The sequence below is a fragment of the Opisthocomus hoazin genome, chromosome 9 (genome assembly GCF_030867145.1).
Source record: "Opisthocomus hoazin isolate bOpiHoa1 chromosome 9, bOpiHoa1.hap1, whole genome shotgun sequence".
Classification (NCBI taxonomy): domain Eukaryota; kingdom Metazoa; phylum Chordata; class Aves; order Opisthocomiformes; family Opisthocomidae; genus Opisthocomus; species Opisthocomus hoazin.
The window spans coordinates 22009509-22023186 of NC_134422.1; positions in this window are offsets into that span (position 1 = coordinate 22009509).

Sequence of the window (13678 nt, forward strand, 5' to 3'; positions counted from 1 at the left end):
TAAAACAACTCTGTTGAAATGTCCTCATTGGTCTAGAAGTTAAAATAATGTAATTAGGTCACCAGAATTACACAGCTTTTTTAGCACAGTCTAGTAAAACAGGTATATTTAACCAAGACAGACTTGCTAGGAGGAGCAATGGAGTCTCGCTAACACATCCTCAAGCAAGAAGAACACTCCCCTGCCCCCTTTGTTTTAGCTTCTGTCAGCACAGTAAGGTCGGGTTTTATAACTTTGTTGATAGAGAGCCAGTACTGACAACAGTGTTAGCTACTATGTCTAACTCAATTACTACTGATACGTCTGTGATGATGTCAGTGACAACATTTACATGGTAAAAAGTCTGTAAACAGTGAATAAAATTATTTCATGTATAAATTGTCATCTTTAAATTTCCATAAAGATGTCTGTCCATTTGCTGTGGTGCCCAGAAGGAAGGAATGCCATTTAAAAGTGTCAGAAACGTACTTAAAATACGTGTGTGTCTGTTGCAAAAAACTATTGCTGTGCCAAGAAACCATAACATTATCACACATATGCTCCTCTGCTACTGACAACGAAACAATTTCCATTTAAACCGGTAAATGGAAATTTGCACTGGTTCTAAGTTTCTCTGTTGACCTTCACATATTCTGAGTTTTTCTTTTGTTGCCAGGATGCTTAAGATTGGTCGTAGTATACTTGTCTCAAAAGCATTTTGAAGATACCTTAAAAGATACCTTTTAAGATACCTTTTTGACTGCATCTTAGCCAGGAGGAAGACTGTTGGTGCTTTTAATTGTTAAAGCAGTCTGGCCGAGTCTCTTTTCTGGAAAACCATGGTTTGGAGCAGGACATTGAAATTTAGGCAGGGCAGACTTTGTCTCTGAAGATGCACTCAAATTAGATGAACAGCAGCTTTTCTAGGCAGCAGCTTTGCATACTTTGTATATGGCCACTGAAAATTTGTAGCTGTAACTGCTCTGCATTTTTTCAAAGCAGATTGTAGGTCTCATTTCATCCTCTCAGAAAATGAAAAAAAAACAAAAAGCAAAGCAAGTTGCTCTCTGAAAATGGGAGTTTTAGCAATCTGCCAGGCATTGCACCAGAAGTTTGCACCAGCGGCAGGCAGAACAATCCAGTTCCCCAGGGCAGCATTCAGCTGCTCTCTGCAGAAGACTTTTCCCTCTTTGTGCAGTACCATCATCCACTCCACAATGCCAGCTTCTACGATACTTTTCACCACTTCAATATAACTTCGTTATATAATCTGTATTAAAATGTCATACATGAAGTCTTGAAAAAAGTGTAAGTTTTGTTATCTTTTTTACATGTAACATTGTGTTGTTTTAAACGGAGGTAATGAAACAATGGCTGCAATGAAACACGCTGAATCAGAGGAGTAGGAATATCTAAATATATAGTGGTTGGGATCTAATTTGTGCTCACGCAAAAATAAACACCAGAAGTTCAACATCAGACCCTGAGCTGTCTACACATTGGTTTTGCACCCTTAGAAAGATATTTGCCTCCCCTTAAATCCTAAAGAAATACTTTTAATAATAATTTTCAAATACTGACCTGTTTGAGTGTTTCATGGAGCCAATGCCACTTTTCTGCAGCTGCCCTTCTTGGGATGATGCTGGGGCACAGAGCATGGTCCGGCAGCTATGTGAGCTGCTGGCGTTTCCATCAGTGTGCTCCCCAGCATTTTGTGAAGTGCTGTGCCTGCTGTGGCACAGTGCGTGCTCAGCATCAGCAAGAGCTGTACACCCCACAGAAAAGATGGCGGTTACGCGTGCCGTGCTGCTGTGCGCTTCTTGTCTGCATGTTCTGCCTCTTACATAGGTCTCCCTAGGAAGCACTAGATTTGCTGGGCAAACTCAATGCAGCAAACCTGTTCAGACCAGTGGGACTGGGCTCCTGGAGGGAGCACAGCTGGAAGGGACAGGCTGCAGCGTGCGATCTTCCCAGGGTACTGGCAGAAGCTGAAGTACTCTTCCCAGAAAGGTTGAGCGCTGTCAGTTTCCAGCAGCAGATTTGCTTATAACCAGGAGGCACGGGGGTTTGGGTGGTTTGTTTTTCTTCCCCACGGACGTGCAGTTTGACGAAGTACATTTCTTCCCACTCGGGTGTTGTAGAGCCCCAGGCCAGAGTGAACAATTGTTGCAAACATCCGTCTTGAGAAACTAAGACAGACGCGCAAATTAAGTAAACTCCTAAATCAGGCACTGTGCTTTGGAACTTCCTCCTTTTGATACAGGACTGTGGCAGAGGAGCAGAACCCTGCAGAGGCAGGATGGTGCCTTGCAAAGCCCACCCCTCTCCCTCTGAGATGTCACACAGGCAAGGAAGTTTATTGCTTGCACAAGGCAGCAACCAGCCTTGCGGGAGGGGGTGAGGGGGGGTGAGACCACCAAGACACCCCCCCCCCATCGTGCCCACTGACTCATTTTGAGGACTTTCAGCAAGCACAACAGTACCCCTCCCCTCAGGAGGGACGACAGGTACCCGAAGCGTTGAAGACAATCTCTGAAATTTAGCGAATTAATTGTTGTTGAATAGCAGCCAGTGTTCCAGATAAGGAGCATCTCCTGGTTACAGACCCGCTCAACCGAGGAGATTGTTACACTGAATCACCTCCTGTCAGAAGAACCAGCACTTGGTGTCTTGAACCAAGGACACGCTGGAAGCAACTGGGCCTTGAGAAGGACAGTTAATTAGGATGTTTCATGTATGCTGCAAACTTGGCAGAAGAACTAAGAATTCATGTATCCTTAGTTGAACTACCTTCATTATAATACTAAAAATCACACCCCCTGAGCTGGAGACCCCAGCCCAAGTGAAGACTCTTCCTCACTGAGCATGCCTAGTGAATTTTAGGAGCACTGTATCTTTAAACCAAAGCAAGAAGGGAACTAACCAGTCCTAGTTAGGTGGGTATGGCTAATCGGTGGTACTAACATTTTTAACGGTCTAAATACGCAATGTGATTGTAAGCGGGTGTGCTTGATTTATGCGAAATCACCGAGGCTTGCACAACCCTGACATAAATGACCCCAACCACCAGCAGAGACCGTCGCTGGATCCAAGGGTGGTCATATCTTTTCTCTTACCTTTCCTTTTGTTTTCCTCTCTGTCTTTGACTTTCTAGGCACGTTAGGGTAATGTTGTTGGAAGTTTGTCAATCTGCTGTATTCTGTGGTTTTGTAAAATCAGGTATTATGTTGTTGTAAGCTTTGCCAAGCCAATACCCGTTCTAACCCCACTGCACTAAAATCTATGTTATGAAGTTGCGAAGTTACCGTCTTTTGTAATTCTACTGAATTCCAAGTAAGCTTTGTTTGTAGTTGAGCGTCTTGGGTCATTGCTGTGACTCCTGGGTACCGCACAGAGAATTGAAAAGGTCACCTTCCCCTGACGCACTGAGTGGGGCGGGACAGGCGTGGTCTTAGCAGAGGCAGTTTGAACAGACCTCCTACGCAAGCACTTCAGACTGTCCGAGCACAGAAGTTTCTTCATGGGCTTGCAAACTGTTGTTTGCATTGTCTGGCTTTCTTTTCTAGTTGGTTTTGACTACATGTAACCAGGGACTAACTTTCCCTGTCCCCACATTTAATGTCCTTAAGGTCAGACATCATTTGTTGTTATCACCTCCCGAGTACAGTAACGCAAATGGGCACAATCCCTGGACTAACGAGACAGGCACAAGGCTAGCAACAAGATAACATGAATTGCTAGTAGGAGAAGATTAGCTACAGCTCCCTTCTGACTAGTGCTGTTCCTTCCAGCCAGAGGGGTTTTTCTTCCACTTTTCTCAGGTTATGATCTCAGGATCACTCCTTGAGTCTGAAGTCGTCCTCCTCTGAGGAGACCTACTCCTTGTTTGGGACCTGTCTATATCACGTGCAGAAACACACAACTCCAATGCCATGCTTTGGCTCACTACACTGCTGAAAATCTCTCCCCTCTCATCTGTTTTTAGAGGATGAAAACTGTTAGAGAAAGGACATATGTCAGCCAGCCTTTCAGAAAGAAGGTAGAATGTCCAGAGCATTGATCCCAAGGGTGTAAGACATGCCCTGTTCTGACATGGGATATTGTCACAAATTTCTGCTGTTTGATGAAAAGTGTTTAGCAGTGTTTCCTATACGTAACAGTGAAGGCAAGACAAGCTGTATCCTTCCTTTGTTACCAAACCAGTAAACACATTGTCAAACCTACTGTATATTAGGTCATATCCAGTATTATGTACAAACGTACACTTTGTTTTTTCTAATTTTGCAAATCTGTAGTTACATATGCTTTGCTCTTGCCCACTGCCTTTCTGTTTCTTTCTTTACAATGAAGTCTGATCTACAGCCATCACCTTCTCTATCTCTCTGTACCCTCAGATTCTGATCTTAGTTACAGATGTTGCTGCACTGTAGAGCACATCATTACTCCTGATTTATGTGGTGTAGTTAACTTTGAAGAAGAGACTTCAGCCATTCCTATGAAGGAGCAAGGGGAACCTCTCTGAATCTGAATCACTCCCTGAACCGCTTCTGTTGAATAGCAGTAGTTCAAAGAAAAACATCACTGATTTAAGAAGAATAAAGCAGAAAAGAGTGACAGTCATTTCCATGCCTTAAGTCACAGACATAATTCACAAGAGACGAAACTTTAAACATCCTGTGTAAATAGAATGGTAAATGTATTGAAAATGGTTTTTAAATGAGAATGAATGTAAAGTTGGATGACTTGACCTTGAATTGTAAATTAATTTTTAATCATAATTTTTAGTGTCACAGATTATTTTGTATTTATTTTCAAAAGATACAGGTTGTCTCTGCTGAATTTTAGGAATAAAATTACTGATTTCCAAAGGAAAATCATTTTCATTCAAGCTAATATCTTACTGAAGGATCATTAATTCCAATAGCTGCAATTTACTGCCAGGAAATCTGTCAAACGAAAGGAACTTCATGTCCCTGCTGTGTTGAGCTGAGCAACAGTTTCTTTAGATGCCTGCTTTACTTTTTCTCACTTTTAATTTTTTTTTTTTTTTAAGCAGAGTACTGTTAACTACTTTTTTCCTGCCTCAAACTTTACTTGGCCTGATTTCTTTTTCACATTCTGCTCCCATTAGACCACAATGCACATCAGTTATTTTAAAAGGCCCAAATCCAATAGAAGTGAAAATTGGAACCATTCAACTCATAACTCTATTTTGTAGAGGAAACTGGCAGTAATATTTATGCATGTGTATTTGTTCCCTTAATTGTGAGACTATCACCTTTGCTGGACTGGTTGACAAGTTTTTCCTCTTTGCCATACGCATATATAACATACAAGAAAGGGCTGTCCTTTCAGCATCAAAAATCGGTAAGTTTTATGGAACTTTGAGTCTTTAAGTAGTATTTTGACTATGAAAAAGTATGTACGATGCAAGAATAAGGCAGCAGCAACTGACAGCCGAGACTGGAAAATCAGTAGTAGCTGAGATGCTGTATTTTGTTTCCTTCTTTCTATTTTATTTCAATCATTTTCCTTGTTATACCTTTATGAACAAATACGACTATTAACACTTGGTAGGCAACCACATGTGTAATACAGTATTTACATTAGCACGGTATAAATACTATTAGTCTAACAAACTTGCCCCTACTAGTACTATAACTATGAGACAAAATATTTGTTATCCAGGTTTTTCATTTCACTCAAGAAGAAAGAATTCAGAGGAACATGCAACACACCCAAGTTACCCACAATGCCAACAGACAGCAATTGATAATCTGCTTTATTTACTTTTATCCTCACAGAGCTTTTAGTAGTCATGGAAGGCATTGAATTGATTTTCCTGGAGGTAGAAAACTCTGATTTACAGCAAAGCAAGCTTTCTTCTCGCCAGGGTAAGGATAAGGGGGGCCCTTGGGGAGGCATGTAGTTCAGCCTCAATACTCACTCATTCTCACCAGAGATCAGAGATACAAATGGTGATGGTGCTTTTCGTGTCCACTGGAAGCTGACCTGCATTGCAAAAGTAGTGGCACTACATTTCTCAGTGCAGCAGAAGGTTGCAGTGATTATCCCATCTATCTTTAATGATACCTTGAGTGCTTCCACGCAGGCATTATAGCTGACAAGAGTACAACAGCAGGGCCATAAGGAGAATGTCAATAATCACAAAAAGCCAAATTTGACCTACTTACCCAGAGTTGAGTAGCATCCTGTTTTCAAGCAGGAAAAATGGATGACATGCCTTAATCTACATAAGCAAGAAAGATACAAATAACAGGAACTATTGGTGAGTTCAAAGGATTGCTATAAAATTTGAATTTGGAGAAATGTGAGAGAACGAAGGCAGTGAAGAGGTAGACCCTCCCTTGGCTTACGACTTTCGTCTCTCTAGCACTGAACATTCAAAATTCTCACTTTGTTCCACGCAATCCAGGCAGCAGGACAGGAAGCCGCATGGGAGGGGGGCTTGGCTAAATAGCACCTGTGAGGCTTTACTGACCAACGGCATCTGCCAGATGTGAGCTTTTCCTTGGCAAGACTAATAGTTCTTATCATACCATTAGATACACACATTGATGGCACAACCATTCCGGTTCTAACAAGGCTGAAGTACATCTCTAATATTTTTGTTTGTTTGTTGCACTAATTACTCCAGCCCATTCAATATTATCAAGATAGAGAATTCACCTTCATATAACAGATCTAAGCTTTCATCTGTACAGCATATCTCTCCTTGCTTTTAGGGATTCTCAGCAACTGGAAATCCTGACAAGTACGCTCATTTACTGTTAACCTGGTCTTACACTTTCAGAGAGGAGCATACAAATAGATGAAAAGCAGACTCACAGGCCATGAGACAAAGAGGGTTTCCAAGTTAAAGGAACCAAGAGAACCAGGTCTGTTTTGTAAAAGGACTATGCTTTTAAAGGCCTAAGCACAGAAGCGTTGTGAGCTGTTCTGAGTTTTCTGCTAGTAACTGGAAGATGAAAGTCTTGAGGAAACTTAATGAGACACTATTTCTTAGCAGTCATTCTCCAGTAGGAATTTTCTTTTCAGCAAGGGCTTTCTTGTCTAGCTTGTGTTTCAGAGGCTGAAACCAAACAGAAAAAATGGAGCATTTGCGCTATGAATACAAGGACAATTACATCTTCAAAGGCGATTGCTGTGTTGCTGGAGAGCCTGTCTTTTACCCGAGCATCCAGATTAATATCAAAGGATTATGATTGCTGTGATACAGTAAGCTGAAACCCTGAAACCAGATCTTCTTTGTTGGTTTGTTTTCTTGTGCAGAAAGTTGCATTTAAGCATTGTGAACAGAACAGTAACAATCTCTGATTCCACCACACAAAAATCAGAGAGTTTCCTTATTGGTACTAGACGACAAATTCCTCTCATCAGTAAAATTGCATTATTTTCATGGAGAGAACAGTACACATTTATAAGAACATAAAACTAAACAATATCACTTACTTATCATGCTTTCAATGCAGCAGGAAAATTTGATTACGTCATGAAAAAAAGAACAAGTTGCAATTCTTTGGCAGAAGACAAACTATGGAGCAAGTCTGGGGAGACAAACCAGGAGGAAGACTGGAAGGAAAACGAAAGAGTAATACACTTTTTTTTTTGTCGTTGTTGTTTTAGAAAACAGAAGAGATGACAAATCAAAAAAACCCCATGTAACTGGGAGTCGTTTTGAGAGCACACTTGAAGAAAACTCTAAAATAGATCTGGTCAGACTTTTCAAATTTCATTCTGCTGAGAAATTTTTCATTCTGAATCAAAGGGAAAACCCAGAAATTGTGGAGATTCCCATGGGTAGGAAATTAGACCTGTCTGATTTCCTCTCCTCTCCAGAGCTCCTTCTACGAATTTGATTCATAGCACCCATGAAAATCTACTAGCAGAGTTTCTGATCCTGGAAAAAATGCACTATTGAGCTCTTAGTATTGTCGTGATCCCTGATCTGCAGAACACTGCATCTACATCTACAACCACACCAGAAGCAAGAGTGCTAAGACACCTACTGTGAAGAAGACAGCCTAGAAATGGAGAACAAAAGATTAGGACAAGTCTAAGGATGCAAGATTCTTTACTCTAAGATCATGGCAGCAGGAATCCTCCAAGCCCTAAAAGTTCTTGTTCAAGCTTCTGCTGGAGAAGTTCTTCTTGAGTTTTGGCAGTAACTGTAAGTAGTGGTACATGCAGAATCTACTGAGCAGACAGAATGCAAATCTACCTACAGATTTCCAAATAAGACCTGGAACAAAGGAAAAGCCCCCATTCTCTGCAGAAAATAGTACAACCTAATTCACTCTCAATGGCTCCGATAAACAGAATGTAATTATCAGTTTTGTTACAATGGCCTCAGAAGATAGCGTTAACCAGTTTCTTACAAGCCATATTATTTAGCATCGCATTTTGATTATGAGATATCTCCGCCCCCCCCCAGCAATTCAGGCTGCATAACATCCGCTGTCCGTTTAACCAAAATGGACTGTCTGATGGTGGATACTTTTAAACTGAGTTAAATTGACTGTGCAGCTGTTTAAACACCGAAGGCACTCAAGTGACTGCTTAAGCCATTATTGCTAGGGGTACTGAATTCTGAATCAATCTCCAGCTAGGAAGGTAGCTGTGTCTTTTGCATGATCTTCATGAAACATACATACTGAGACAGAATTACAGGGTGGGTACCTCTATAAATATGGTTTGTAGAAAAAAAATCTAAAAATTATACATTTTAAGTCTTTTTTGGATAATGTTTTGTGCCGGGGCTTGCAGATCTCTGTTGTGAATTTTTCATAATGCCTATATTGGAAATTTAAGGAATGTGATCTACTTGGAAAGAAAAAAAATGTAAATTAAGCAACAACAACAAAACCAGTAGGTTTTACCCTGCTTATGATGTGACATTCTTCTGAAACAGTAATGGGCAAGGTGCTTTGACAATTTCATTGTGTTGGCTGCAGAAAGCAGAACTATTCTGAAGGCAAACCAGTCTTTACTGAAAAGCATTCATGATGGTTGATATTCCTCATGAAAAAAATTGAAGTTAAAAATCTGTGTAATTTGCTTAGACCATAAGGAACAAAACCATGAAAAATTTCAGCACAAATTTCTCAGCATTTCTAATGTTTTGAACTTCAGCCTGGAAATTCTAGATGTCATTTCTGATCTTTCCTTGTTCCTGTTCCTTTTTTTTTTTTTAAGCCACCTCCTGACTGCAGAATGCATTACCTGGTCATTATGTTCCAATATCTTGTGGAGGAAGGCTGCTAGAGTAGCTTTTTCCTTCCTTTTTCCCCACAATAATTCTTCCTTTTTGCCTAACATAGCAGGGCCACTTCTGTCATATCACTTGACATATAGTCAAATAACCTGACAAGGAAATCTTGCAAGAGAAGGAAGAAACCAGGAAGACCAGTCTTCTCCTTTGAGGTCAGGACTAAACTCACAGCCAGCTAAGAAAACAGGCTGTTTATTAAGTTTAGCAGTCCTATTGGTGGCACATATTCTTGAAAACAACTCAGAACAAATGCTGGGTTTATTACCTTCATATTCCTCACAGGAACATAATGATACAGAATTCATTCCCCTACCCTCTGACATAAATGATGACCCTCCATTAATCACTCACTTTTACAAGTATTTTTGCATATGGGTAAACTGCACAATGCAGTTTTCCCAGTTTCTCTGGGAAAATTATATTTTAAATAATAACGAAACAGCATTTTATAAAAGATACATATTCTCTTGATCTGTTTTACTGTCATGAAATGGCTGACTACATAGGAAATATATGCACAGTTTGTCAAATTGCTTTCCTATTTCAAAAAATGTAACTGTTATTCTTTCTGATTATTGCAATAACAAGTATCTTTTTGCTTTTAATCAGAAGGGGTTATCTAGGCCTTAGCTATAAGGACAATAAATGGGCATGTAGAAATCAACTTTCTGGAGCAGCTTTCTAAATGGTCAGTATTTGAATAACACTTTTTATAGATTAAATAGTTTGGAATATAAATTAAAATCTCTAATATGGCATCTGCATAAAAACTAGTACTCTTGCCTACAAAATACAAATCCCCATTTCTTATTTTTTTAAGACTTGTATTCACTAAAATACAGTACAATTATAACTAATGAATATTAAAGATAATATTGACAGTTTCAAGTTTGAAATTGACATTTCAAAATTTGTCAAATTGTCAAATTATCAATCTATCTAATTTGAAATTGTGAAATATTTTCTTATTGGTGGCATGGTCAAATGGATATGATGTGAGATATACAAAGTACTTTGCATTCATCGCTTACTTGGTCATGCAGCATAACTTCAAATTGACAAAATGGGACCTCAGGAAGACTGAAATATTAAGATCTGCAATGAAAATGGAATAAACCTGTAAAACTTACCGTGCCAGTCTCATCACATTATGCGAAAAGAATAAATTATTATTGTGTCATTTCTTTCTCCCCTTACAATCTTTGTCACAATCATGAGGTGTAATAGTCTTTAATATACAAAATTGGTAAGATGCTAGTCAGTCCCAATACAGTCTCAGAGGCTTTTATGAAAAATGAGCTAATAAAAAGCCCATCTTAGGCTTTGGCTTGAATTAGCATTTTGTGATCTTATATAGTATGTTGGAATATGGTGGTACCTTGTCACAATAATAGTTGTGAGAATGACAGATATCACCAACAACACTAATTTGGTTCTTCTTACACTCTGTAAAGCTGATAAGGATGGCACTGTTGTAGGGGGCAAAGAAAAAGTATCCTGTTTACCAATGTCAAACTGCGATCTGCTTTCCCTCAAAGAGCCAAAGCAGATCACAAGAAACTGCTTTGAAATGAGGTAATAGTACAGCAGAAGTCTTAACAGCTCTTCAGAAGCACAGAAAACTACTGCATTTTGGTACACAAAACTAACGGTGCACTCCTGACTCCCAGCTGCAGAGCAGACAGATGGCAGCATGCAGCCACACATTTGCGAAATGGAGTAGAATTTCACACTGACCTTCTGAACCAGGATCCCAGGGGCACACAGAAATTCCATACAAGTTTGACAGGGTGTCTCACCATGGCTTCATGGCCTACTTACAGGTTTTAAAAAAAAAGAAAAGCTGTTCACTGTCTTTACCAGTACCTTTTGAGAATACAAATATAGGTAACTGGAGAACAGATTGCAAGAATGAATGATATGAAAGATAAACTTGACATAAAACAAAAATGCTGTTTATAATACCCCAGATATATAAGCACAAAGCTATGTTTATTTTTTTTTAAGTGGGATACCTGTCTCCATATGGTCTTAAGAAAAACAGTTACAAATGTAGACTAACATATGGTTTCAGTTTGAATTCATACATTTAGAGGGTTGTTTTATTTTAAAACTTTTGAGTGTTGTTACTCATACAGATGCAGATTTCCCTTAACTTCAGCACATCACACATCTAAAACAGGAATTATATCCATGCTGGTGACTTTCCAAACACGCAGGACATGTGCAGGCATGTTTAGGAACATCACACGAGAGTGTTGGTCTCCAGTAGAATTTTGGGAAGAACTTGCCATAGAAACTATTGATACCTCATGGCAAAAAAATAAACTTTCATTCTGACAGCAGAACCTACATTGTTTAGAAATTACTTGAATACACACAAGGTTCATAGTGTAAAGCAGATGAATAGTAAAAAAAGAAATTGACAAAATTTAGGTCATTGTCCCCATTTACCAAAGATATACCACTTGAAGAAATACATCACCACTTACCAGAAGATTCCTCACTTCATGGCCTGCCTATGAAGAAAGTTCATGCTGGTATACCTAGACAGGAAGGATCTCTGCAGCAAGGATTTCCTAGCAGAAGCCGTCAGGTATTGGAGGGGTAAAGGAGTTCATTATAGTTCTAAAAATCTACTGGCTGAAGTGGAAATACTTATCCCGTGTTTTCAAAAGACTGTCATCTGACTGGAGAAGTAGGGAGGGCATTGCTGGGTTCTCCTCTCTTTGACCTAAGTCCAGTCACACAAAATCCATGCAGAAAGGTAGAAGAGGAGGATAAAATTCACGTGTTTGTGCTAGTGTTGTTTATTTTGCACAGAAAGTTTCCTTCATATGCCCAGATTACTTTGGTTTAAAATGATTGAGTTTCACAGACCCAAGGGTGTTATTTCTATCTAGTATAGGAAAGCATAATGTAAACTGCAGACCAAAGTAGCGTTTGCTTCAGCGAACATGTATGCAGAAGTTGTAACTCGAAGACCATTAGTTATCAAGGAGTTTTCATATTGCAGTCCCCTTTTTTGTCACCGTCTAACCTAGCACTCAATGTCTTCTCCAACTCAGTCTGGGAAGAGCTGGAAAAATTAATTCCATCTCCCTTGTCTTCAGCAGGACAAGCAGCATGGAGAATTTGGTCAACTTTGCTACATCTTGAAAGACCACAAAGTAGGTCAGATACTTTATCTTCATAGAAGTTGGCAACAAATGTTTAAAAACATCACTTCCTTTCTCCTGCAGCTGTTAGCAGGATTAGTGGGGCCTCCAGCAACATAAGACGTAGGGTATTAACCTCCATGTTTGAGTGTATTGACGCAAGAGAGTTGTACTGCATAAAGGCTGTGTCACCCAGAGAACACAAGGTAAAAACATTAAGACGCATACTATTTTAAATGCCTGACATTATTTTTAAAAACAAAAAACCTTAAAAAAAGAAAACCTTTTAAACTTTCAACCTTAAAAAAAAAAAAACTGAAAAAAGGCGGAGTCACAGGCTCCCCCAAAAGCATCCTTCTCAAAGAGCGGTCCTTTCTCTACTGGGGAAGAGATGGGGTGGGAAGGAAAGGAATTCTCAAACCTGCATTTCCCAAGTCTTGGATGCACAGCTTCACAGCTGAGACAGAATTCAGTGCTTGCTGAGCAAGCAAGCAAGCAAGCCAATAAGAAAAGATTCCTGTGGTCACCAGCAGATGAAAATGCAAAAAGTTGCTAAAGACACCAAGAACCAAGTTTCCACAAAGAAGGGAGTCTATGTGTCAATTATCACATGTAAGGGATAGGGTATGGAAATATGTGTGAAAGCATATTGCTAGCACCTTAGTTTTCAGGCTTATTTCTTAAGGATATTGAGAAATACTATTCACTAGAGTTTTTGCTTCCCTGCTGTCCTCCCAGTGATTCTTTAAACCCATTGACTAATTTCAGACAGATTTGATAAAAGTAAACCTGTCAGCTATTAAGAGTCTAAAAGTTTCAGGCAACTAACAAGTATGCAGAAGGGATAGATGTTATTAGTGCCCTCAGTGAGAGAAAGACTGGAGCCTGGGCAGAAGAGTTATCAGACACCAGAGCATCCAGATGGGACAGAACTGTTACAAATATTTAGTTAAAGTTTGTATTTCATTCAAAGGCAAAAGTAATATAGAAAGCCTTAATCAGTTAAGCTCCATTATTTCCAGTATTCAAAAAAACTACTGGAAATGCCCTTTTGATGTTATACATCTTTTTCATATATTGAACATGGTTTACATGTTCTATTCAAATACATCTCTGAAATCAATGTGACTCCTCTTTCCTCATCTTTTAAACAGACGTAAACTCTGAACTGAAGGATGGGCAATTCAAATGCATAGTGAAATGGGTTTAGGTGGTAGGAAGAATTCAGCTGAGGCTCCTGCAGTATTGC